The sequence below is a fragment of the Hypomesus transpacificus genome, chromosome 7 (assembly GCF_021917145.1).
Source record: "Hypomesus transpacificus isolate Combined female chromosome 7, fHypTra1, whole genome shotgun sequence".
NCBI classification, from domain to species: Eukaryota; Metazoa; Chordata; class Actinopteri; order Osmeriformes; family Osmeridae; genus Hypomesus; species Hypomesus transpacificus.
In genome coordinates, this window is record NC_061066.1 from 9,982,460 (window position 1) to 10,008,082 (window position 25,623).

At 51.4% G+C, this 25,623-nt stretch overlaps 1 pseudogene; it reads right to left on the reverse strand.

Moving 5' to 3' along the window:
- Window positions 1-1,412: 1,412 nt before the first annotated feature.
- On the reverse strand, window positions 1,413-25,613 carry LOC124469804 (annotated as a pseudogene).
- Between the last annotated feature and the right edge of the window lie 10 nt (window positions 25,614-25,623).

A 25,623-nucleotide genomic window follows, 5' to 3' on the forward strand; every position in this document is an offset into this window, starting at 1 on the left:
ACTTCCCAGGAGAGTGTAGGGTGACGCCACAGAGCCTCGTCCTTTATGGAGCGACGCAGGGTTTGTATGCCCCAAACATCGAGTCCCTCGGGGGTGGTTGACAAGCAGAGTAGACAAACCAAAAAAGAGGCATTAGGATTGATAACTCATGTTTTTCCACAGATTACAACAACAACATTGTATGACACTTTCTAATGATTTCAGAATATCCTATCAGTACTGCTAGACTAGCAGGCATTTCCTGCTGGTCAAGACGTGAACGGGCTACAGTATTTGTGTTCAAATACAAAACAGTCAAATAAACAACGTTTATCTAAAAGACTTCTGTCGCAGTTGTTACAATAATAATAATAAAGGTATATGTAAAGCATATATTCTGTACAAAATTACAAAACAATAACCAGTAATGATCACCCCAGGGGCGGGTAGAGGAGAGGAGGGGAGGGTGGGGTGTAGTCCTGGAGCCTTAACAAGCACATATCTGCTGAGACTTTGTTGCAGTTGAGACTCAAGGAGCTGTGTGGGAGAACTATGAGTGTGTGTGGGAGAACAGTGAGTGTGTGTGCACACATGTCTATGAATGTGTGTGTGTGCTTGTGTTGTAGAGACAAACACAAAACATGGGTTCATGAGCAAACATTGTGTGAGATGACAAATACGGAACTATGATTGGCCCCCCAGGATATCACACCGTGTTTGTGTGTAGTAAGCATGTGTTTGTCTTGTGTGTGTGAAAATTCTGTGTTTATGTGTGTGTTTGTGTGTGTGTGTGGGGGGGTGTAGTGAGCCATATTGCAGTATTACTCCTTGGTACAGAAAGAGCATCTAAAAAAGACCTGATAGGATAAATACCATTCTCTCCTTCCATCACACAATCCTGTGGTTAGGGTTATCCCCCCCCAGGGTTAGGGTTATCCCCCCCCCAGGGTTAGGGTTATCCCCCCCCCCAGGGTTAGGGTTATCCCCCCCAGGGTTAGGGTTATCCCCCAGGGTTAGGGTTATCCCCCCCCCCAGGGTTAGGGTTATCCCCACCAGGGTTAGGGTTATCCCCCAGGGTTAGGGTTATCCCCCCCCAGGTTTAGGGTTATCTCCCCCCCCCCCCCCCCCGGGTTAGGGTTATCTCCCCCCCCCCCCCCCCCCCCCCCAGGGTTAGGGTTATCCCCCCCCCAGGGTTAGGGTTATCCCCCAGGGTTAGGGTTACCCCCCCCAGGGTTAGGGTTATCCCCCCCAGGGTTAGGGTTATCCCCCAGGGTTAGGGTTATCCCCCCCCAGGGTTAGGGTTATCCCCCCCCCCAGGGTTAGGGTTATCCCCCCCAGGGTTAGGGTTATCCCCCCCCCAGGGTTAGGGTTATCCCCCCCCAGGGTTAGGGTTATCCCCCCCAGGGTTAGGGTTATCCCCCCCCAGGGTTAGGGTTATCCCCCCCAGGTATTTAATGTGCCCCCCTAGGTATTTATAGGCACATTTTTCCCTTGTTTCTATAGTGTTGTGTCTGTGATGTGCTGGCGACTGTATATCTGACGTCAGGCCATTGAGGGAATGTCTCAATCTTCCTGTTTCAGGAGGGTCAAAGGGCAAACTCTCTGACTGGTCGGTCACTTCGCTTTCTCCGGAAGCCCCCCATTCTCACCCTCATCATCTATTAGCTCCTCTTTGCTGGTTGGCTCCTCCTCCTCACGGATGGCTGTGATTGGCTCGGCAGGACTGATGATGCAGCTAAGCTCCTCCCCCCTCACCGCCTTTTCCTTTGTTTCCATGGCGATGACACTCTTCCACATCTGGTGGTTCTGCAGGAGCTGCTGGGTAATTGGACAGAACACCCTCCTGCCCATCCTCCCTCTCCTCCTGCTCACACCTGCTTCTGTAGGACAACACACGTGTCAGAGGTTGGATGTTAGAGGTAGGATGTTAGAGGTAGGATGTTAGAAAGGTTGGATGTTAGATGTTAGACAGGTTGGATGTTAGAGAGTGCCTTTTTGCCTGCTTTTTTCCAGGTACACCCTTGCACTTTTCAAGGTTCATGTTGTTTAATTGTATCTTGTTTAACTACATGCTCTTATGGTTCTTCCCTTTGGGACTTATTTAGTTTTCACAATGTATGCTTCATGTTTTGGTTACCCGCAATGTTTGGGGCTATCTCGTTGTTATGATCAGTTACCTATGCACTTGTAAAGCTCTCTTTTGGAAGTTGCTTTGGATAAAAGCGTCTGCTAAATGCATAAATGGTAATGTAGAGAGGTTGGATGTTAGAGAGGTTGGATGTTAGATAGGTTGGATGCTAGATTGGTTGGATGTTAGATAGGCTGGATGTTAGATAAGTTGGATGTTAGAGGTTGGATGTTAGATAGGTTGGATGTTAGAGAGGTTGGATGTTAAGGAAGTAGAACTCACGAGAGCTGTCTGAGCTTGTGGAAGCATCGTACTCTGACGTACCCTCCTCCTCCTTCTGCTCCTCCTGCTCCTCCTCCTCCTGCTCCTCCTCCTCCTGCTTCTCTTCCTCCTCCTCCTCCTCCCCCCCCTCCCTGAGCCAGTGTCCAGGCATGAGTGCGGCAGCGTGGTAGGAGGAGCAGAGCGGGGCGACTATGTGGCTGATGAAGGAGTCCTGCAGCCGGGCCAGCTGGGGCGCGGAGCCGTCCATGAAGGGGCTGATGGGTAATCCCAGCCTGGCCTCCTCATCCCCCTGGAGAGGTGCATTATGGGAAGACAGGTGAGGATGACAACCATATATGTCACAAACTTGAGGCCAAATTGTTCTACTTCTGCTATCCACTGTGATGCCTTCAGTCAGGAAGAGCAATGCTTGTCTACACAGCAGCAAAGGCTCCTTGGTAATCAGGTGTGTACTGTTCAGCAGCAGCAGGACCCAGGGAGAACAAGAACACTTCTGGTAGAAAAATTCTGCTCCTCATGCAGGCCTCAACACACACACATGCTCACACATACGGTCTTACACACACCCACACACATATATACAGTCCTCCTAACACATAACCCTAACCCTCCTAACACAGTAGAAAATAGACTCACATGCAATCAAACCTGGACATATCTCTCTTTCTCCCTCTCTTCCATCACCCTTATACTCACCCCACCTCTCTCTCCCTCTCTCACGCTTATTCTCTCTCTCTTTTCCTCTCACTCTATTAATCTCCGTCTCATCCTTCACCACCTCCTTCCCTCCCCCCTTCCTCTTCCTAAATAATAAAGCTTCAAAGTGGGTCAGCAGTCTGAAGAGAGGAGAGGAGGAGGAGGAGAGGAGGAGAGGAGGAGAAGAAGTGAGAAGGAGAGGAGGAGGAGGGGGAGGAGAGGAAGAGAGGAGGAAGAGAGGAGAGGAGGAGGAGAGGAGGAAAAAAAGGAGAAGAGGAAAGAGACTTCTAACTGCAGGAGTGGGTGCTCAGTAAAACAACTTTGATCTACACAGGCTTCACTGTGTGTGTGTGTGATATGCACCCATGCGTCAAGAACTCTGGTAGTGCAGCAACATTGATCTAAACCCGGCCTCCAATGTGTGTGTGTATTCATGTCTACAGTATGCGTGTATGTGTGAGTGTGTGTGTGTGTGTGTGTGACTGTGCATGTGAGTGTGCACATGCATTTGTGAGTGTGTGTGAGGATGTGAATGTGTGTGTATGACAGACACATGGAGATAGAAAGTATTGGCAGACAAACGTTTTAGAGAGTGACTGCAGTCATAGTATGTGTGACCGGGTGTGATTGTGTGTGTGTGTGTGCGCATTTGTGTGTGTGTCTGTGTATGAATGAAAGATGTCACTCATGACATATCTGGGTCAGAAGGATTTTTCCTCCACAGCAACAACACCTCCCTCTCTCCGTCTCTCCCCCACCTCCCTCTCTCATTCTCTCCCCCATCTCCCTCTCTCCTTCTCTCCCCCACCTTCCTCTCTCCTTCTCTCCCCCCCCACCTCCCTCTCTCCTTCTCTCACCCACCTCCCTCTCTCAGTCTCTCCCCCATCTCCCTCTCTCCTTCTCTCCCCCCACCTCCCTCTCTCCTTCTCTCCCCCACCTCCCTCTCTCCTTCTCTCCCCCACCTCCTTCTCTCCTTCTCTCCCCCACCTCCCTCTCTCCTTCTCTCCCCCACCTCCCTCTCTCATTCTCTCCCCCCACCTCCCTCCCTCCTTCTCTCCCCCACCTCCCTCTCTCCTTCTCTCCCCCCACCTTCCTCTCTCCTTCTCTCTCTACCATCCTTCTCTCTCCCTCCTTCTCTCTACATTCACAACTACTTACAAAAACAAACACAAACACACACAAGACACCTACTGCACATGCACGCACACACACATTCACACAGACACACTATGGGTGCTAGGCACCCATCAGCATCAGCCAATCAGAAGCACTGTTACTTCGGAGTGAGTGCGTCTGTTGCCAGGTAACGGTGAATTACTTGTCAGGCTATTTGTGGAGGAACATTTGTAGGACAAATGGGACTCTTGTCTCCATGGCCACCTCATCTACTTTAAGGGTTTTAGAGGTACCTGCTGGTAGAACTGTGAGGGTTCTAGAGGTACCTGCTGGTTGCCTGGCTGCCAGCCCAACTTCTCCCCGCCCACAAAAAAATTTGGTCGGGAAGTTGGGTCTGGAGGGTCTCGTATTGGGGACAACTACAGAAAACCAGAATCGGGACGGACCAATGAAATTGCCAGGGCGGGCTTTATACGATGATGGACAGACGATCAACAGTAACGTAATCAACAACGTCACGAAAGAGCGCTTGGGTTGAATTTGTTTTCAACAAACAACATATTACGTTGCTCTGATTGGTTGTAGGTCCATCCAATTGAGCGAAGAGGCATTTGTTTTACGAGTTCGGTTGAAACACGCCCCGTAGTCACAGCCCAACGGAGAGTTTTCAGACTCATATTCTGACTAGAATTATGAGTATGACAACGTCAGGCTAACCTGCTGGTATAACTGTGAGGGTTCTAGAAGTACCTGCTAGTAAAACTGTGAGGGTTCTAGAAGTACCTGCTGGTATAACTGTGAGGGTTCTAGAGGTACCTGCTGGTATAACTGTGAGGGTTCTAGAAGTACCTGCTGGTAGAACTGTGAGGGTTCTAGAAGTACCTGCTGGTAGAACTGTGAGGGTTCTAGAGGTACCTGCTGGCAGAATTGTGAGGGTTCTAGAGGTACCTGCTGGTATAACTGTGAGGGTTCTAGAAGTACCTGCTGGTAGAACTGTGAGGGTTCTAGAGGTACCTGCTGGTATAACTGTGAGGGTTCTAGAGGTACTTGCTGGCAGAATTGTGAGGGTTCTAGAGGTACCTGCTGGCAGAATTGTGAGGGTTCTAGAGGTACTTGCTGGCAGAACTGTGAGGGTTCTAGAGGTACCTGCTGGTAGAACTCGTTGGCGATGCGCTCGGTCCACTGCAGGTGCAGATCCCGGCTCTTCAGTGGGCCGTCGATGTCCGCCAGCTTGATGCACATCTGACACACTAGCAGACGGTCATTCTCATTGGTCCAGTCGATCCCCGAGCAGCCCTCCTCCCCCACCTGTAGGGGAAGCCCCGAGCCAGACATCAAACATTTATTGGTTATTAAAAGTCCACCAGAAGTTTTAGACCTGGCCTATTTTTCCCTGAAATATGTATCACTGTCGTGTGCATATAGCCAATTGGGATACATTGGTAAACCTTTCAAAACTTGTTTTTCACACACACACACACACACACACATACCATATCGTTTTTTTATAACCTTTTTTAGCAACTTAGAGGGGTCATTAGGGTTGATAAGGTGTCCATTGACTTATTACTATCTAAATCTCACAACTTCAAAACTGCAGCTGTAAAACGATCGGTTTTGAAAAAGCTGTATTTGTGACGTCACAAATATAGCATCACCTTTGTCACGCCTCAACATTTACATACAGACCAGCCCTCTGATGTTCTGACCCAGGATCTCAGACACTAGTTTAGCTGCGAGCTGTTCTGTGTACTCGTAGTTAATTCAGCAATGATGACACAAGCGGGAATCAAATCTCACACTGACATACGGCAGCTTGACTGAAAAAATCTTAGTCGACCAAGAGCATATCGACCAGAAAATCGACTAGTCGACTGAGTGTGGACAGCCCTAATAGTTTGGTTGCTAAACTGTAACGTTACCCACCTAAGTCGACGCTGTTTACTTCGATAACAGAAGTTGAAAAAACTAACGTAATCATTTCAAATGATATCTGGTAAATCTGTTGAAAACAGTGTTGTGTAGACACAATAGATTTATTTGCACGTTTTATTTCAAGTGTCCACTTTCGTTGTTTCAGTGAGTGCTGTGGCCGTGTTGCGTTTTTGCTCCGCAGCTTCACTCTATGAAAACCAACCAATCAGCGCGCAGCTCATCTATGAATTCATGAGAGTACCCTAAAAGGAGAAATCCTAGCATTTTTTCCCAGGACAATTTCACAGGAAGCACCAGGGGGGATACATTACATTTACATTTAGTCATTTAGCAGACGCTCTTATCCAGAGCGACTTACAGTAAGTACAGGGACATTCCCCCGAGGCAAGTAGGGTGAAGTGCCTTGCCCAAGGACACAGCGTAATTTTTGCATGGCCGGGAATCAAACTGGCAACCTTCAGATTACTAGCCCGCTTCCCTAACCGCTCAGCCACCTGACTCCCCTGCATAGAACAGCACCAGGGCCATTTTCAGCCCGACCAATGTTACATACCCTATTCGGAGATCTTAAGGAACAGTGTGAAATACCCCCCAAAAACAGTCAATGACCCCATTAAAAAATATATCTTGTTTTAACTTTTCAAAACTCTTTTTTCAAAACTCTTTTGAAAAAAAAGTCAACCTTTGAAAACTTTTTTCAAAACTATTTTTTCAACCTTTGGAAGATTTTTGTAAGATTTGTACTTAAAAAACCTTTAGAAAAATTGTTTTCACACAAACAAAAGGTAATAGTTTTTTAGAAACCTTTTTAGCAACCTTTTTTTGTAACTTTTGTTTGCTACCTTTCAAAAATAATATTGTTTTAAACTTTGGAAACTCACCACACAAACATTATACTGCACTCTACGATAAGTAGCCTAGTCGGCGTTATTATTTTAGGCTCCCCATCTCAGTTACGCCCTAGGATTTACTCCTGACAAGCGCACTTAAAAAAGTAGTTTAATTCATTAATTTACAATTATGTTTTATTTATTTGGTACTGTATTATTTGGTAACTATGATTTCGGTTTCGAAAAGCAACTATTAAAAACAAAAGCCATCAAAGACATGTTGTCAAATAAAACCTCAAATTTAAGAATGTTCTTGTGATTTTATACATCCCTAATGTTGTGAAATAAAATTATGCATAATAATCGTGAAACCGTGATTATTCCGCAGACTAAATTGTACCATCAAAATCTCTAATCTTTGCATCCCTAGTGTACAGTCGTCTAAACCTAACCCTTGTGTAGAATGAGACAATATTATCACGACCATATTAATACCTTAGCGTTGAACTCTGCCAGGAAGTCAAAGTGCTTCTTCAGGTCGGTGGCCAGGATGGCCTCGATCACCAGGAAGCGGAAGCGCTTGAACTCCACGTGGCTCAGGCTGGACAGGAAGTTGTACTCTGGCCTAGACAGGAAGAGGGTCCAGGCGGAGGCGGCGTGGTGATTCTCCAGGACCGATCGGTCGTTGTACAGAACGGCCTGGGGGAGAGAGAAATCTTAGTTCACAACAAGAATCCCAATTTGTTTTTTTCACCATGTAAGTTCATACAAACAAGGAATTTACTGTGGCAGGAAGGTGCATATAATAAACATAGATCTTAAATAAGAGTAGAAATGTACAATAGTCTAACCAATTCTAAACAACTGACAATATGTATAATATAAAAATATAAAATAGATATATAAAAATAGGAAGACATGTCTCTCCCCCTCACCCCCTACCCCTCACCCCCTCCCCCTCACCCCCTACCCCTCACCCCCTCCCCCCCCTCCCCCTCACCCCCTCATCCCCTACCCCTCACCCCCTACCCCTCACCTGGGGAGCACCGGTGGCGACCAGGAAGGCGTTGGTCCTACCGGGGTGGTCGTAGTCATGCATGGCGGCCGCTACGTACAGCGCCATGAGCTCCAGCGCCGGAATGAGACCTGAGAGGCCCCTGGAGCCAGGACCAGGGCCAGGGCCACCATACGTCATCCTGGACACCAGGTAGCCCCCATGGAAGGGGGAGATCAAACCCGGCTCACCATCTGGAAGTAAGAAAAGGGGGTGGGGGGTGAGTTTACACAGATGAACTGACATCTTCAGACAGACAGTCCTCCAGTTCTTGTGCGTGTTGTGTGTGTGATTCCTCACCAGAGCAGGGTGTGTGTTGGGGCAGGGAGGGCAGTCCTGGCACAGCCTGGGTGGTGAGGTACCACACTGCATGGAGCACATCGGTGGCGTGGATCCGGTTATGGTCTGGGGATAAGAGCACACGCTGCAGTACCACCACACACCAGCTGAGAGCGCCCACACACAGAACAGTCAGGTGGGAGAGGAGGGAGGATGCTGCTGTGTTGTACAGGGCGTCAGGTGGCTGAGTGGTTAGGGAATCGGGCTAGTAATCAGAAGGTTGCCAGTTCGATTCCCGGCCGTGCAAAATTAAGTTGTGTCCTTGGGCAAGGCACTTCACCCTACTTGCCTCGGGGGAATTTCCCTGTACTTACTGTAAGTCACTCTGGATAAGAGCGTCTGCTAAATGACTAAATGTAAATGTGTGCCCCCTGAATGGATAAGGAATTCTATATATTTTGTGTGTATCTCTCTACGTGTGTCTATATGGAGGCTTGGAGGTGTGCGTGCGTGTGTGTGACTCACAGGGAATGTCTCTGTATCCGTTCTCCAGTGCAGTGAAGTAGTTCATGAACTCTCTCACAGGGATCTGAAAGGTCTCAAACAAACCTGTGTCCTCAAACAGCCTGTATGAAACCTGCGAGACACACACACGTCAAAACAAGAACTTTTCTCATTGGATGCATTGCTACTTAGCTGACATGAAAAAATTCACCTGTAAAGTAAAAACAGACAAAAATAGCTATCCTAGCTAATGCTATCATTGCTAATGCTGAGTGGCAAAAGCTCTCCTTTCTAATGCTAACCGGCTAATGCTAACCTGAGAGAGGATGCGTCCAGTCCTGCCGTGGGTCTTCTCCACCAGGGTGAAGATGGGGAAGTTCCAGCTGGTCAGCTGGCCCATCAGGGGCTCCAGCTCTGACATCACCAGGAGCTCCGTGGCCAGTAGGGGAGGGTCCTGGAGGGGGAGGAGGGAGTAAGGAAGAGGCTGGGGTAGGAGTGAGGGACAGGAGGAAGGGGAAATGTGGTTCCTTATCTACAATTACCAACACAGCCCCCATACACCTACCTCTGGGGAGGGCAGCGAGGGCACCAGCAGGGCCTCGGGTTGGAACTCCCTGCCCCCCTCGGGGTCCCTGGGGGCTTCCCTGCCCCTCTCGGCGTCCCTGGGGGCTTCCCTGCCCCTCTCGGGGTCCCTGGGGGCTTCCCTGCCCCTCTCGGGGTCCCTGGGGGCCTGTCTACCCCCCCCCCTCCTCGGTCAGTGCAAAGTCGCTGCTGTCGCTGTGGTTGGTCTCGTAGGTGCTGTCGTAGTCCGAGGAGGCCAGGACAGGGTCGTCTGGATAGGGGGAGGGGAGGCAGATTATCACATCTTATTTTCTGCACAAATCCAAAATCCTACGGATCCTTTTAGTTGAGGGACCCAGGGTGATGTGGGGTGATGTGGGGTGATGTGGCGTGTGTGTGGGGTGTGGGGGGTGATGTGGGGTGATGTGGCGTGTGTGTGGGGTGTGGGGGGTGATGTGGGGTGATGTGGCGTGTGGGGTGTGATGTGGGGTGATGTGGCGTGTGTGTGGGGTGTGGGGGGTGATGTGGGGTGATGTGGCGTGTGTGTGGGGTGTGTGTGGGGTGTGGGGGTGATGTGGGGTGATGTGGCGTGTGTGTGGGGTGTGGGGGTGATGTGGCGTGTGTGTGGGGGGTGATGTGGGGTGATGTGGCGTGTGTGTGGGGTGTGGGGGTGATGTGGGGTGATGTGGCGTGTGTGTGGGGTGATGTGGGGTGATGTGGCGTGTGTGTGGGGTGTGGGGTGTGTGGGGTGTGTGGTGGGAGTGTGGGGTGTGTGGGGTGCGTGGGGTGATATGGGGTGTGTATGTTTATTGTATGCACCTCCCTGCCACAGTAAATTCCTTGTTAACCCACCTCCCCCACCCCCTCCCTCCACCCTAACAGCAGACGACTTCTCCTCCTTCTTTGAGAAAAAAAGTCTCTGACATTAGCAGTCGGTTCCCTAAACCCACCTTTCCTACCCCCTCACCCTCCATGACTGACCCAACTAAATGTCTAAACTCTTTCTCTCCCCTGTCCGAGGCAGAGATCTCTGACCTCATTCTCTCTCATCGCCCCACCTCCTGTCCCCTTGATCCTGCCCCCTCCCCTCTCTTTCAAACCATCTACCCCTCCATCATAACTTTTCTTCTCCATGTCCTAAACTCCTCTCTTACCTCCGGCACGTTTGCCAGAGCGGCTTCCAGGTCATCCGTCATCATTCTGCTGGACCTTTCTGCAGCATTTGATACGGTTAACCACCAGATCCTGCTCTTCAGACTTTCTGAGATGGGCATCACTGGCACTGCACTCCAGTGGATCTCATCCAACCTGTCGGGAAGATCCTACCAGGTCTCCTGGGGAGGCAAACTGTGAGGCCCTCGCCAGCTCTCCACTGGTGTCCCACAGGGCTCCGTCCTTGGACCCCTTCTCTTCTCTCTGTACACCACCTCACTTGGACCAATCATCCCATGCCTACTCCTACCACTGCTACGCTGACGACACGCAGCTGTACCTGTCGTTCCCCCCGACTAATCCGAGGATCTCAGCTAGGATTGAGGCCTGAGGATTGAGGCCTGCCTCACAGACATCTCTCCCTGGTGACCGAGCACCACCTCCAGCTGAACCTCGCCAAAGCAGAACTTCTCATCATCCCGGCTAAACCATCCATCTCCCACAATCTCTCAATCACCCTGGGATCTGCAACGGTGACCCCTTCATCCTCTGCCAGGAACCTTGGGGTGACCATGGATGACAAGCTCTCCCTCACAGCCCACATTGCTATGGTCTCCCAGTCGTGTAGATTCACCCTCTACAACATCCGGAAGATCAGGAAATACCTGTCTGAGCACTCCACCCAGCTGCTAGTCCAAGCACTGGTCCTCTCTAAGTTGGACTACTGTAACTCGCTGCTCGCTGGTCTCCCAGCATGTGCAACCCACCCTCTTCAGAGGATTCAGAACGCAGCAGCCCGCCTGGTCTACCCAGTCGCTCCCATGTACCTCGCTCCTCATCTCTCTCCACTGGCTACCCATCACGGCCCGTATCAGATTCAAGACCCTGGTACTGACCTTCTGAGCAGTGAACGGGACTGCACCCGACTATATCAAGTCTCTCCTGCAGCCTTACACCCCCATCCGCCACTTACGGTCTTCTTCAGACAACCGCCTGGTGGTCCCACCGCTCAAAACCACCCGGTCTCAACACAAGCTCTTCTCCTGTCTGGCCCCCCAGTGGTGGAACCAGCTCCCCACCTCCATCAGAGACACTGACTGTCTCTCCACCTTCAAGATAAGGCTCAAGACGCACTTGGGGGTGTGGGGGGTGATGTGGGGTGTGTGTGGGGTGTGTGGGGGGTGATGGGGGGGTGATGTGGGGGGTGTGTGGGGTGTGGGGGGTGATGTGGGGTGTGTGTAGGGTGTGTGGGGGGTGATGGAGGGTGTGTGTGGGGTGTGTGGGGTGATGTGGGGTGTTGTACTCCCCACCTTTGTGTGGAGTCTCCTCATGCCTTTCTCCCTGCTGGATGAATGGACGACCACAGCTGCAACACACATGCACACCAGTCAGGACATCTCATCTGGCCTCCAAAACACAGAGTGTGTCTCTGTGTGTGTTTCTGTGTGTGTCTCTGTGTGTGTCTCTGTGTGTGTCTCTGTTTGTCTCTGTGTGTGTCTGTGTGTGTCTGTGTCTCTGTGTGTGTCTCTGTGTGTGTGTCTGTGTGTGTGTCTCTGTGTGTGTCTCTGTGTGTCTCTGTGTGTCTCTGTGTGTGTGTGTCTGTGTGTGTGTCTCTGTGTGTGTCTGTGTGTGTGTGTGTGTGTCTGTGTGTGTGTCTCTGTGTGTGTCTGTGTGTGTGTGTGTGTGTGTGTACCTGCTACAGAGAGGTGGGGGGCTCCAGGGAGGTGTGGTGGAGCTGGGGGCGCTCAGGCTGTGCGTGAGGGGCCTGCGGGGGGGCCTGGGGGCCCGGGCAGGGGGGCCGGGGTGCTCCACAGACCTCCTGGCTGTGGGGCTGGACACCGGGCTCCCCTGTAGGGGGGGGGACGAGCAGGGGGAGGCCAAGGGGGAGAACAAGCAGGTAGGGTGACCTGGAGAGAGAAAATGGGTTCATGGGATACACAAGCAGATGTGCTGTCAAACTGTGAATTGATCTTAAAGCAGAAACACAGACAAAAGAAAACCCACCCACACACACAAACCCCCACATGCACAAACACCCACACACACACAAACACTCCCACGCACCTGCTCTTGCATGTTGTCTGCTGTAGATGTGTTTGGAGGCGGAGCCAGAGTAGGAGGAAGACAGGAGGTGTGACTTCCCTGAGCTGCTCCACAGATCACTGTTAGTACTGGCACAAGCACACATACATATACACACACACACACATACATATACACACACACACACATACATATACACACACACACACATACATATACACAGACACACACATACATGTACACACACACACACATACATATACACACACACACACATACATATACACACACACACACATACATATACACAGACACACAGTAGTTTGGGTCTGGTTAAAGATGTGTGTGTGAGTGTGTGTGAGTGTGTTACCTGCAGGAAGGGATGTCTTTGGCGCTGCAGTGGTCGCGTCTGATTGGACCAGGCTCCAGGGTGGGCAGGCCTGTTGCTGAGGTGGTGGTTGTCCACGACGACGAGATTCTCCTTAGCAACCCTGGAGGCAAGCTCCGCCTTAGTCGCTGCAACACACACACACAGACACACACACACGTGCACGCACACACGTGTGCACACACTCACACACACAGACAAACACATACGTGTACTCACACACACACACGTGCACCCACGCACACACACAGACAAACACACACAGACAGACACGTGTATGCACACACACAAACATACATGTGCACGTACACACATGAACACACACACACGTGCACATGCACACATACACACGCCAATATCAATATTTCAGACTGATATTGTATATAATTGTGAGTGTGTGTTAGAGAGACACAGACAGAGACTTGGGTGTGTGTTAGAGAGACAGAGAGAGAGTGTGCGTGTGTGCCCATGTGGGTGTGTGTGCATTGCTGCTGTACCTTCGGCAGGGCCAACTTCTCCGCCCTGTCTCCCCCCTCCACCTCCTCCGAGCAGGAGCGCATGTTGTGGCCAAGGACCGGGTGGGCAGGGGGCCCAGGGGGGCGGCAGGGGGCTGGGAGGACCTGGGTGCTCAGCAGGGTGCTCAGCAGGGTGCTCACGACCCTCAGGGAACCCCAGGCCCTGGGGGGGAGCGAGGGGTCAGCCAGCAGGTCTGAGACCAGACCATGGGCCTCCCCCATCACCGAGATATCCACCATCACACTGGTGCCTGGAGACTGGGGAGGGAGGGGGGCAGGGGGGGAGGGGGGAGAGAGAGAGAGACAGACACAGAGACAGACAGACAGAGTGTTAAACAGAGTCAAGTTGGCATGAAGCGAGGATGGTGCAATGTTAGGTTTACGTCACACTGCTCTGACGCACACACTACTTCTGTGTGTGTGTGTGTGTGTGTGTGTGTGTGTGTGTGTGTGTGTGTGAATGTTGACTGTATGTGTGCAGCATAGAAGTATGATGTCATTGATATCAGTAAACAGACCCTCTATAGCTCTCAGATATCCAGACTGATCACATTAACCAAGCAGGCAGACCACCCCTCTACACGTCAACACATACACACACACGTACTAGCACTCACACACACACACACACCCACACGTACATGCATAATCACACACACACACACGTACCAGCACTCACACACACACACACTCACACACACACGTACGTACATGCATACTTACACACACTCCCTGCTGTGCTTACTCAGTGTGCTAATGAGATCACATGATCATTCTCAACAGAACTCTGTCCCATCTGCACACACCCTCCAGCTGCTCTCCTCCCCTCCCCTCCTCTCCCCCCCTCTCCTCTCCCCTGCCCTACTCTCCCCTCCACTGCCCTCCCCTCCCCTGCCCTGCTCACCATCATCATCACCACCATCATCATCACCATCATCATCACCATCACCATCATCTTCATCATTGCCACCATAACCACAATATCTCAGTGATCTTGTGAGTGTGGCAGGTTAGGGATGAAAGCTGTCCTGACAACAGAAGCATCTTAATGCAGAGCCTCTTCACAGCCAGAACAACATAACCACCTCATCGCCCCTCATTCCTCCTTCACTACAGACACGCTCGGCCCTCTCTCTTCCTGTCTCTGTCTCACTGTTCCTCTCTCTCCCTCTGTCTCACTGTTCCTCTCTCTCCCTCTGTCTCACTGTTCCTCTCTCTTCCTGTCTCTGTCTCACTGTTCCTCTCTCTTCCTGTCTCTGTCTCACTGTTCCTCTCTCCCTGTCTCACTGTTCCTCTCTCTCCCTCTGTCTCACTGTTCCTCTCTCTCCCTCTGTCTCACTGTTCCTCTCTCCCTCTCTCTCCCTCTGTCTCACTGTTCCTCTCTCTCCCTCTCTCTCTCTGTCTCACTGTTCCTCTCTCTCCCTCTCTCTCACTGTTCCTCTCTCTCCCTGTCTCACTGTTCCTCTCTCTCCCTGTTCCTCGCTCTCCCTGTCTCACTGTTCCTCTCTCTCCCTCCCTCTCCCTCTGTCTCACTGTTCCTCTCTCGCTCTTCTCTCTCTGTTTCTTTAGATAGTTCTACAGAGAAAAAGATGAAGAGGAAGGAGGTTAAATATATATTATTTATTTTCTAAAATATTAATATATCTGAAATATTTCTAAATTTGGGAATGTTTTTCACCTGATCTCATCCCTCCATCATCCCTCCATCCCTCCATCATCCATCCCTCCATCATCCATCCCTCCATCATCTAGACACATTCGTTAATGTTCAACCTCCCCCAAACACGATCGATGGGTTTCAAACTCATTTGAACCACAATCAAAGAACATATACACACACATAGAAAATCAAATCAACATGTATTTGTATAGCCCTTTTTTACACGCAAGCATATCACAGAGGGCTTCACATACGCCCATAGAACACACACACACCACACACACACACACACACACCACACACACACACACACACACACACACCACACACACACAGCCAGGCTGCAAGGACCCTACCTGGTTGGAACTGTTTCTCTGAAGTGCCATGATGCTCCTGGTCTCTCCTCCTCTCTCCAACTCTGTCTCTCCTCCTCCACTCTGTCTCTCCTCCTCTCTCCAACTCTCTGTCTCTCCTCCTCAACTCTGTCTCTCCATCTCTGTCTCTCCTCCCCCTCTCCTCACCCCTGCCTTCTCCTCCCTCCCTGCCCTGCTACCCAGGCAGCCTCAGCCAATTCCCTGCCTTGATGCTGCCAGGTGTTGTGGAGGAGGACAAGACAGGAAGTGTTGATATTGAACATAGTTTGTTTCTAGGATACGCTCGGTCAAAGAGCAAAGGCCGTCTGGCATAATAAACACATTGTTGGTTTGGGTTAAGTGGGCACAGCTGTATGGTGTTCTTCATCCTGCCCTGCAGAGGCAGGTTATACAGGTTCTAGAAGTTCTGCATGTTCTACAGGTTCTGGAGTTCTGCAGATTCAAGTTCTGGAGGTTTTGTGGCCTGGTGGTCAGAACAACATGCACCACAGAAGAAGAACACCCATACAACCATTATATTAGTTTGTCCCAATAATACTAGTAGTGTGGTAGTATGCTCTCCTCCTCACCCCTCCTCCCGCCCACAACCTGCCTGCCTGCCCAGACTAGACCACCACAGCTTTAATTTCCTTTCTATGCTCCTCACTACTCCTTCTGCTCTCATCTCATCTGTCCAGGAGTCCCTCCCAAACTACAAATACACAACCACACCTACACAATCACTAACCCTGGGGGAGTTACTGGGAAGATACCATCTTCCATGTGCATCAGGCCAGTCTGTCTCTCTCTCCTTCACACTCTTCTTCCATCTCTCCACCTTCTCTTTCTGAAGGGGAGTTGTTCTAGTACAAACTAAATTAATCTGGAATGGAATCAGCAAAATCGAATGAGCTTTAAACTGTTTACGGTCCTGTCTCGCCCGCCATACTGAAATACTGCCACTCCCTCCCTCAGTTACGACGCACTTAATTCTAACAAATATAATTTTTAGAGTGCTACACATGTTATACAACATTGGAAAGCTACGTTTCTTCTGCTGCAATTGCAATAAAGCAATTCAAGATCAAGCCGCAACAGCAAGTGCCATCAACGTCTTTGTCCGGTGACCGTTCCTTCAACACAGCCAGATATTTTTTTTTTTACTTACCTACCAATACTTCGGAATGTTCCAGGCATGCACACAACCCATCAAAACCTCATCTGCTTACATTCCCAAAGGTTCAAAGTATCTAACCATGTCGAGTAGTTGTCCAAACAATGCATTATATCCACACATAGCCACAATCTTGTTGCTTCATTCTTCCTTTGCCAATTATTTTAATTTCAGTCTCTCACGCACTATCGCTCATAGGAGGAGATGTGGGTCGAGTACAAACACGGGGATAGTCTTAAAATGGCCGCTACACTCTGCCCTTTCGATTGACATCTTGACCCAATAGGAGCTTCCATGCCCTGGTGACAGCCCTCTAAAGCCAACTAGGTCTGTGCGGCCTGCGTCAACAACACATTCTTCTGTGGTGTGATGAACTTAAAAGTCATTTTCAATTCCACTTTAAAGCATCTTTAACCTCTTACTCTCGTTCTCCCACACTTTCTCCCTCTCTTTCTCTCTCTTACTCTCTCTTTCTTTCCCTGTGACACAGGTTGATAATAGACAGTTACACAATGGAGGAACAATGACAAAATCGCCCTCCCTTCAGCAGCTGTGTAGTGGAATAAATTGACCTATGTATCAGGTTGAGTGTGTATGCGTGTGTGGTTTGTGCACTGTCTGTCACCTAAACCATGACCTGGTTAAAGATCAATAAGGAATCTGACAGCCTTCTGGGTTTGGGTGGAACCTGACCCTAAAACACAAAATCGATCTGTCAGTCTGTCGGTCTGTCTGTCTGTCGTCTGTCTTCACTAGTCTGACACACATGCTACAGCACTTCCGGCATGCCCACCAGTACTTCCTGTCGAGTATTTAGTAGTAGTATTTTACAGATATCTACACTGCTGAGATTATTCTTCATATTAGACCGTACTGCAACATCTTCCAACACTACTTTATAGTAGACTGCATCACTGGGAAGAACACACTCAGCACAGGCAGACTAATTGTTTCTGTAGATATAGGTGGAGATAGATATGCAGTGTGGCTAGTGTGAGAACATGTTTGATGGTTCATGCAGATAAATAAAGGCTATGAGTGTGTCCCTCCACCCTAGACCCCAGCTAGAGATGTCCCTGCAGACCTGGTCCAGGGGGAGCTCTACACAGCCTAGTGGACCAGCACTCACTCACACACACACACACAGTCACAAACACTCGTACGCACATGCAGTCACACACACAAACACACACACACGCTCGAGCACATGCCTGCACACACATACAGTCATCGGAACAGTCATTTATTTTCTCCGCGTCACTACTCAGAGGACCACTGTATAGCGCGTGCACATATAATCTGCGGTCCAGAAACACTGGGTAAACAGAAGCAGAAAGACAACCGTTCGCGAGGGGATAACTGTTTGATATCGGTTCAACCGCCAATGACCTCTGGAGTCTGGACACGCGACCGAGTTTGAGTCGGTGCAGCCCAGCACGAGCACGGTGCGCGTGTCTCAGGTGAGTTCGTAGCCTACCTGAAGGATGGGGTCATTTCTCACGCGTGTACTCCGGTGTTCCACACACCGCCCCGGGGCCGGTTCCCGCTGCCTCGTTTCTCTTCCGCATCGAACAGTCTAGCGTGTCCTCTGATTGGCTGAGCGGAGGAGGTCTACATTTGCTTATCAAAAACACGAGCACGCGAATGCACAGTGACCTATTTCACCGTTAATAACGACGGAGAACAAACACGAACAGCCCGGTTTGGAATGTCGTGGTCGTCTTTGTGATGCGTTGAGAAATAGTCCTCACAATAAAACATGCACTATATATGTAAATATAAGGAGTAAATATAGATGGCCAGGCTACCTAGACTCCATCGTACATATTGAAGATCTAAACGCAGATTCATTCATATTAGGAATTATTTAATTGTTTCTAATAAATTAATAGTCAGCCTATTCATTGAATGCGTGTCCCAATAGTGTTAGTTTTCTGGTGCGTAGTCAACGTGTCCCTTCTTTGCCAATGATTACCCACCTAAAAACAAGAACCGGACGTACATATCCCGGATAAAGCACTCCCAAGACCTGAGCAGCGCTTTACCGGACTGTTAACGGACATCCTACCTGATCCTTGGCCATGCATGGTAGCGAGCTGCTGCGGTGAGGTTTGCTGCTGAGACTCTGGGCCATGTCCGAGGACACCCCCGAGACCGCCCCCCGCTTCCTGCACACGGGGATATCCTCCTCCTTCGCCCCCACTACGGACTTGCAGCACCCCGTCCCGTACCGCATGGACACCGGCAGAAGCCGGTCAGCATACCTCGCAAGCAAAACCCCCGGGACCCCCACCGAGTAGGCCAGGAACGGTTTCCAGTCGGTCCAAACTTCCCTCAGAGATCCGAGAGACACGGTCCTGATGATGCTGATGAAGATGATGATGGAGACTCCGAGCCCGAGGACCATAAGAACCGCCCCGGTAAGGCAGGCGAGGACTACCACCGTGGCGGTGAACGACAGCAGATGTTCGTCTGCACCGTGCAGAAGAGACTGTGCAGCGGCTTCGGCCAGTGACAGCTCGCCAGCAGCAGTAAGGCGCTCCGGAGCAGCACCCCGCCGCGGAGGAGGAACAGCCCGGCCCAGGAGAAGGCACATATGAGAGTAACAACTTAAGAGAGAGCGCACCAGGCTGTCAACAACACATCCAAACCGCGGCTTGCAACCAAATGAAGAAGAGAGTCGAACTCGCTGCTCGAGCTGCCGCCCCGCTCCGCGTCCCAGACAACCAATCTGACAAGCAGCTCAAGGATAACCGACAGAGACCCCACAAGCACCACGTAAAATACTCCGCGGGAACTCCAGATATCCCTGCGTGGAATCCAGGACTCGGAGTCCCGATGCAGCGGAGTGACACATGTTCACATTATCATTCCGCTCCGCCGCCTGGGGATGTTTATCATGTGCGCTTCTTGATGTAGCTCCGCTGCTGCCCCCATCACTCAAGCGGAACGGTAACCAATTTTTCTGTGAATTGTTTCATACTACATTTGAAGCCGTTAAAGGGGAAGCGGAGAGCGCGATACTGACTTATCCAAAATACGGGTTTATCTGACCCCCAAAATGAAAATGAACAACAATATTCTACAAATGTCCTTTAAAAAAAAGTGCTTGGGATGTAAAAATTCGGACAAAACAGCTTAAAACGTTCGGAATTCATTCCTATTTTGCAACAGCTAGAGCGCTGTGTGATTATCGGCAAGTGGACCAGAGAAGCAACTCCTGTCGTTTCACACAACTAGCCCAGCTCTCCTCATCTCTCCCCTTCCTCCCATCTCTCCCCTTCCTTCCAGCTCTCCTCATCTCTCCCCTTCCTCCCAACTCTCCTCATCTCTCCCCTTCCTCCCAGCTCTCCTCATCTCTCCCCTTCCTCCCAGCTCTCCTCATCTCTCCCCTTCCTCCCAGCTCTCCTCATCTCTCCCCTTCCTCCCATCTCTCCCCTTCCTCCCAGCTCTCCTCATCTCTCCCCTTCCTCCCAGCTCTCCTCATCTCTCCCCTTCCTCCCATCTCTCCCCTTCCTCCCAGCTCTCCTCATCTCTCCCCTTCCTCCCAGCTCTCCTCATCTCTCCCCTTCCTCCCAGCTCTCCTTGTGGGCGGTGGGGGTGTGAAGGGGGGATTGGGGTGGTGGGGGTTGTCTGTCTAGAATCATGTTCTGTCTAGAATCATAACCCTAACCTAACCAATAGGGTTAGGAGTAATCCTAAAAAAAGTAATTGGTTGAAATAAAGCATGTCCAAATCTCAGCATCATAAAAAAAAAAACTGTAATTATACAAAATAATCCACTATGGCGATTCTGATTAAACAGCTTCAACTGCTGGCAAGGTTCGAGATCCCTGACTAGCCAGTCTACTGTGGGGGAGGGGGGGTTAGAGTTCACCTAAAACACACTCCCTCCCAGATCAAATAAGAGAATAAAGTGGAAAGAGAGAGAAAAAGGGGTGATGGGTGGACAGAGAGGAAAGGAGAAAGAGAAAAGAGGATATTTAACAGAAGTGCGGTTTGGACCTGTGACTGTGGAGCTCTTCACTGTTCAGCATGCAAGGAGCTGGGCTGATCAGCACTCTGATCTGTCCAACACCACCAGACCCTCCTTATACCCATGCATCAGGGAGCTGGGCTGATCAGCACTCTGATCTGTCCAACACCACCAGACCCTCCTTATACCCATGCATCAGGGAGCTGGGCTGATCAGCACTCTGATCTGTCCAACACCACCAGACCCTCCTTATACCCATGCATCAGGGAGCTGGGCTGATCAGCACTCTGATCTGTCCAACACCACCAGACCCTCCTTATACCCATGCATCAGGGAGCTGGGCTGATCAGCACTCTGATCTGTCCAACACCACCAGACCCTCCTTATACCCATGCATCAGGGAGCTGGGCTGATCAGCACTCTGATCTGTCCAACACCACCAGACCCTCCTTATACCCATGCATCAGGGAGCTGGGCTGATCAGCACTCTGATCTGTCCAACACCACCAGACCCTCCTTATACCCATGCATCAGGGAGCTGTTTCTGTGTAAGCTGACATGGACTCAAATCAGCCAAGGATGGATTTTAAACAATAATACAGGACAGGACCTTAAATCCCCTAGGATATTGTGCAGGGCAGCAAAGAGGTCAGGAAGGCATTAAGGTTATTGAGTTGAAGCTTCTTTTTCCTGCAGGGGGGAATGTAAATACCACTTCAGAATGTTGAGGATCAATAGAACATGGACATGCTTATCGTCATGACAACATCCCCCCACCCCCCACAACAAGCCCCTCCCTCCCCCCTCATTCAGCAGTATTATGCTGACAAGGTCACAACACTTTATCACCTGTGGTCCTTAAGCTATAAAGTCTTCACACCACATAGACACAAATATACACAGACCAAGCCCAGCCCACCCTAGGACAGGAAAGATGATGAGCTTGTGTCTGGTCTTGTTGGAGGCAGTCTGGCCAGGCGGAAACCCTAGATCTGTGGATCAGGGTGCTGTGTGCAGTGTCACGGTGCACTCTGCAGCAGTATCATGGACAGGAGGGGAGACAGGGGAGGAGAGGGGAGACAGGATAGGAGAGGGGAGGAGAGGAGACAGGGGAGGACGGGGGAGGAGAGGGGAGACAGGGTAGGAGAGGGGAGGAGACAGGGGAGGACGGGGGTGGAGAGGGGAGACAGGGGAGGACAGGAGGGGAGACAGGGGAGGAGAGGGGAGACAGGGGAGGAGAGGGGAGAAAGGGGAGGAGACAGGGGAGGACGGGGTGGAGAGGGGAGACAGGGGAGGAGAGGGGAGAAAGGGGAGGAGAGGGGAGGAGACAGGGGAGGACGGGGTGGAGAGGGGAGACAGGAGAGGAGAGGGGAGACAGGGGAGGACAGGAGGGGACACAGGGGAGGACAGGAGGGGACACAGGGGAGGAGAGGGGAGACAGGGGAGGACAGGAGGGTAGACAGGAGAGGAGAGGGGAGACAGGGGAGGACAGGAGGGGACACAGGGGAGGACAGGAGGGGACACAGGGGAGGACAGGAGGGGACACAGGGGAGGAAAGGGGAGACAGGGGAGGAGACAGGGTAGACAGGGGAGGAGAGGGGAGAAAGGGGAGGAGAGGGGAGGAGACAGGGGAGGACGGGGTGGAGAGGGGACACAGGGGAGGAGAGGGGAGACAGGGGAGGAGAGGGGAGAAAGGGGAGGAGACAGGGGAGGACGGGGTGGAGAGGGGAGACAGGGGAGGAGAGGGGAGGAGACAGGGGAGGACGGGGTGGAGAGGGGACACAGGGGAGGAGAGGGGAGACAGGGGAGGAGAGGGGAGAAAGGGGAGGAGACAGGGGAGGACGGGGTGGAGAGGGGAGACAGGGGAGGAGAGGGGAGGAGACAGGGGAGGACGGGGTGGAGAGGGGACACGGGAGGAGAGGGGAGACAGGGGAGGAGAGGGGAGAAAGGGGAGGACGGGGTGGAGAGGGGAGACAGGGGAGGAAAGGGGAGGACGGGGTGGAGAGGGGAGACAGGGGAGGAAAGGGGAGACAGGGGAGGACAGGAGGGTAGACAGGAGAGGAGAGACAGGGGAGGACAGGAGGGGAGACAGGGGAGGACAGGAGGGGACACAGGGGAGGACGGGGGAGGAGAGGGGAGACAGGGGAGGGAGGGGGACCCTTCGAGCAGCTGAGAGGAGATGGCGCAAGTCCAAAGACGGTCTGGACCTTGATAAGTATCACTCCCTCCTCAAATCCTTCTCTTCTCACATAACTGGTGCCAAAACCCTCTACTTTCTTAACAAAATTAACTCCGCTTCAAACCCCCACAAACTTTTCTCTACCTTCTCCACCCTTCTTAACCCACCTCCCCCACCCCCTCCCTCCACCCTGACAGCAGACGACTTCTCCTCTTTCTTTGAGAAAAAAGTCGCCGACATTAGCAGTCGGTTCCCTAAACCCACCCTTCCTACCCCCTCACCCTCCATTTCTGACCCAACTAAATGTCTAAACTCCTTCTCTCCCCTGTCCGAGGCAGAGCTCTCTGACCTCATTCTCTCTCATCGCCCCACCTCCTGTCCCCTTGATCCTGTCCCCTCCCCTCTCTTTCAAACCATCTCCCCCTCTATCATAACTTTTCTGCTCCATGTTCTAAACTCCTCTCTTACCTCTGGCACCTTCCCCTCTGCCTTCAAACAGGCCAGAGTTACCCCTTTACTCAAAAAACCCTCCCTTAACCCTGCCGTCCTCCAGAACTACAGACCGGTATCATTGTTGCCCTTCTTTTCTAAAACAATTGAACGTGCTGTATCTAACGAACTGTCTAACTTCCTTTCTCAGAACAATCTGCTCGACCCCAACCAATCGGGCTTCAAGACCGGCCACTCCACAGAGACTGCCCTCCTTTCAGTCACCACTGCCCTCCAGTCTGCCAGAGCGGCTTCCAGGTCATCCGTCATCATTCTGCTGGACCTTTCTGCGGCGTTTGATACGGTTAACCACCAGATCCTGCTCTCCACACTTTCTGAGATGGGCGTCACTGGCACTGCACTCCAGTGGATCTCATCCTACCTGTCGGGAAGATCCTACCAGGTCTCCTTGGGAGGCAAACTGTCAGGCCATCGCCAGCTCTCCACTGGTGTCCCACAGGGCTCCGTCCTTGGTCCCCTCCTCTTCTCTCTGTACACCACCTCACTTGGACCAATCATCACCTCCCATGGCTTCTCCTACCACTGCTACGCTGACGACACGCAGCTGTACCTGTCATTCCCTCCGACCGATCCGGGGATCTCAGCTAGGATTGAGGCCTGCCTCGCAGACATCTCCGCCTGGATGACTGAGCACCATCTCCAGCTGAACCTTGCCAAAACAGAACTTCTCATCATCCCGGCCAAACCCTCCATCTCCCATGACTTCTCAATCACCCTGGGATCTGCGACGGTGACCCCCTCATCCTCTGCCAGGAACCTTGGGGTGACCATGGACGACGAGCTCTCCCTCACGGCCCACATTGCTGCGGTCTCCCGGTCGTGTAGATTCACCCTCTACAACATCCGGAAGATCAGGAGATACCTGTCTGAGCACTCCACCCTGCTGCTTGTCCAAGCACTTGTCCTCTCCAAGTTGGACTACTGCAACTCGCTGCTCGCCGGTCTCCCATCATGCGCAACCCGCCCTCTTCAGAGAATTCAGAACGCAGCGGCCCGTCTGGTCTACAATCTACCCAGACGCTCCCACGTTACCCCGCTCCTCATCTCCCTCCACTGGCTACCCATAACGGCCCGCATCAGATTCAAGACCCTGGTACTGACCTTCCGAGCAGTGAATGGAACTGCGCCCGACTACATCAAGTCTCTCCTGCAGCCTTACACCCCCACCCGCCACCTACGGTCTTCTTCAGACAACCGCCTGGTGGTCCCACCTCTCAAGACCGCCCGGTCCCAGCACAAGCTCTTCTCCTGCCTGGCACCCCAGTGGTGGAATCAACTCCCCACCTCCATCAGAGACACGGACTGTCTCTCCACCTTCAAGAGAAGGCTCAAGACGCACTTGTTCCGGGAGTACAATGGTACTTAGGAATGGTTTGCTGAATCCAACGCTAGTTTCCTCAAGGTTCACAATGACTCTTGCTTAGACTGTTGCTCTTGTTGGTTAGTGGTAGCTGATTTAAACTGTTGTATTCTTCTTTTTTAGTTAATCCTATTTTTATTGCTTTCCTACAGGTACACCTGCACTTAGAGATCAATGTTGTGTAATTTTAACTTGTTTAACTACATGCTCTTATGGTCTCTTCCCTTTAGCACTATTTTTTGGTTGTTCACAATATGTACTTCTTGTCTTTGACTACCCGCAATGCTGTGGGGCTATCTTGTTGTTATTATCAGTGACCTATGCACTTTGTGAAGCTCTCTCTTGAAAGTCGCTTTGGACAAAAGCGTCTGCTAAATGAATAAATGTAAATGTAAATGTAGGGGAGGACAGGAGGGTAGACAGGAGAGGGGAGACAGGGGAGGACAGGAGGGGAGACAGGGGAGGACAGGAGGGGAGACAGGGGAGGACGGGGTGGAGAGGGGAGGACAGGAGGGGACACAGGGGAGGACGGGGTAGACAGGGGAGGAGAGGGGAGACAGGGGAGGAGAGGGGAGGAGAGGGGACACAGGGGAGGAGAGGGGAGGAGAGGGGACACAGGGGAGGAGAGGGTAGACAGGGGAGGAGAGGGGAGACAGGGGAGGAGAGGGGAGACAGGGGAGGACAGGAGGGGACACAGGGGAGGAGAGGGGAGACAGGGGAGGAGTTAGAGATGGACCTTTTCTCTCCTGCTTCTTATTGATTCCATCTGTGTTTTTGACCTGACCGAGTTTTGAGAACGTACATGTATGTGTGTGTGTGTATGTTAGATCTTACATCACAGTTCAATCTGTTGCTGGATTTCCACCTGGCTGCTGATTGGTTCTGGGACGATGACATCATTACAGGAAGCAGGAAGCAGCTGCGGGTGGCAGATTGCATGCTTATAAAC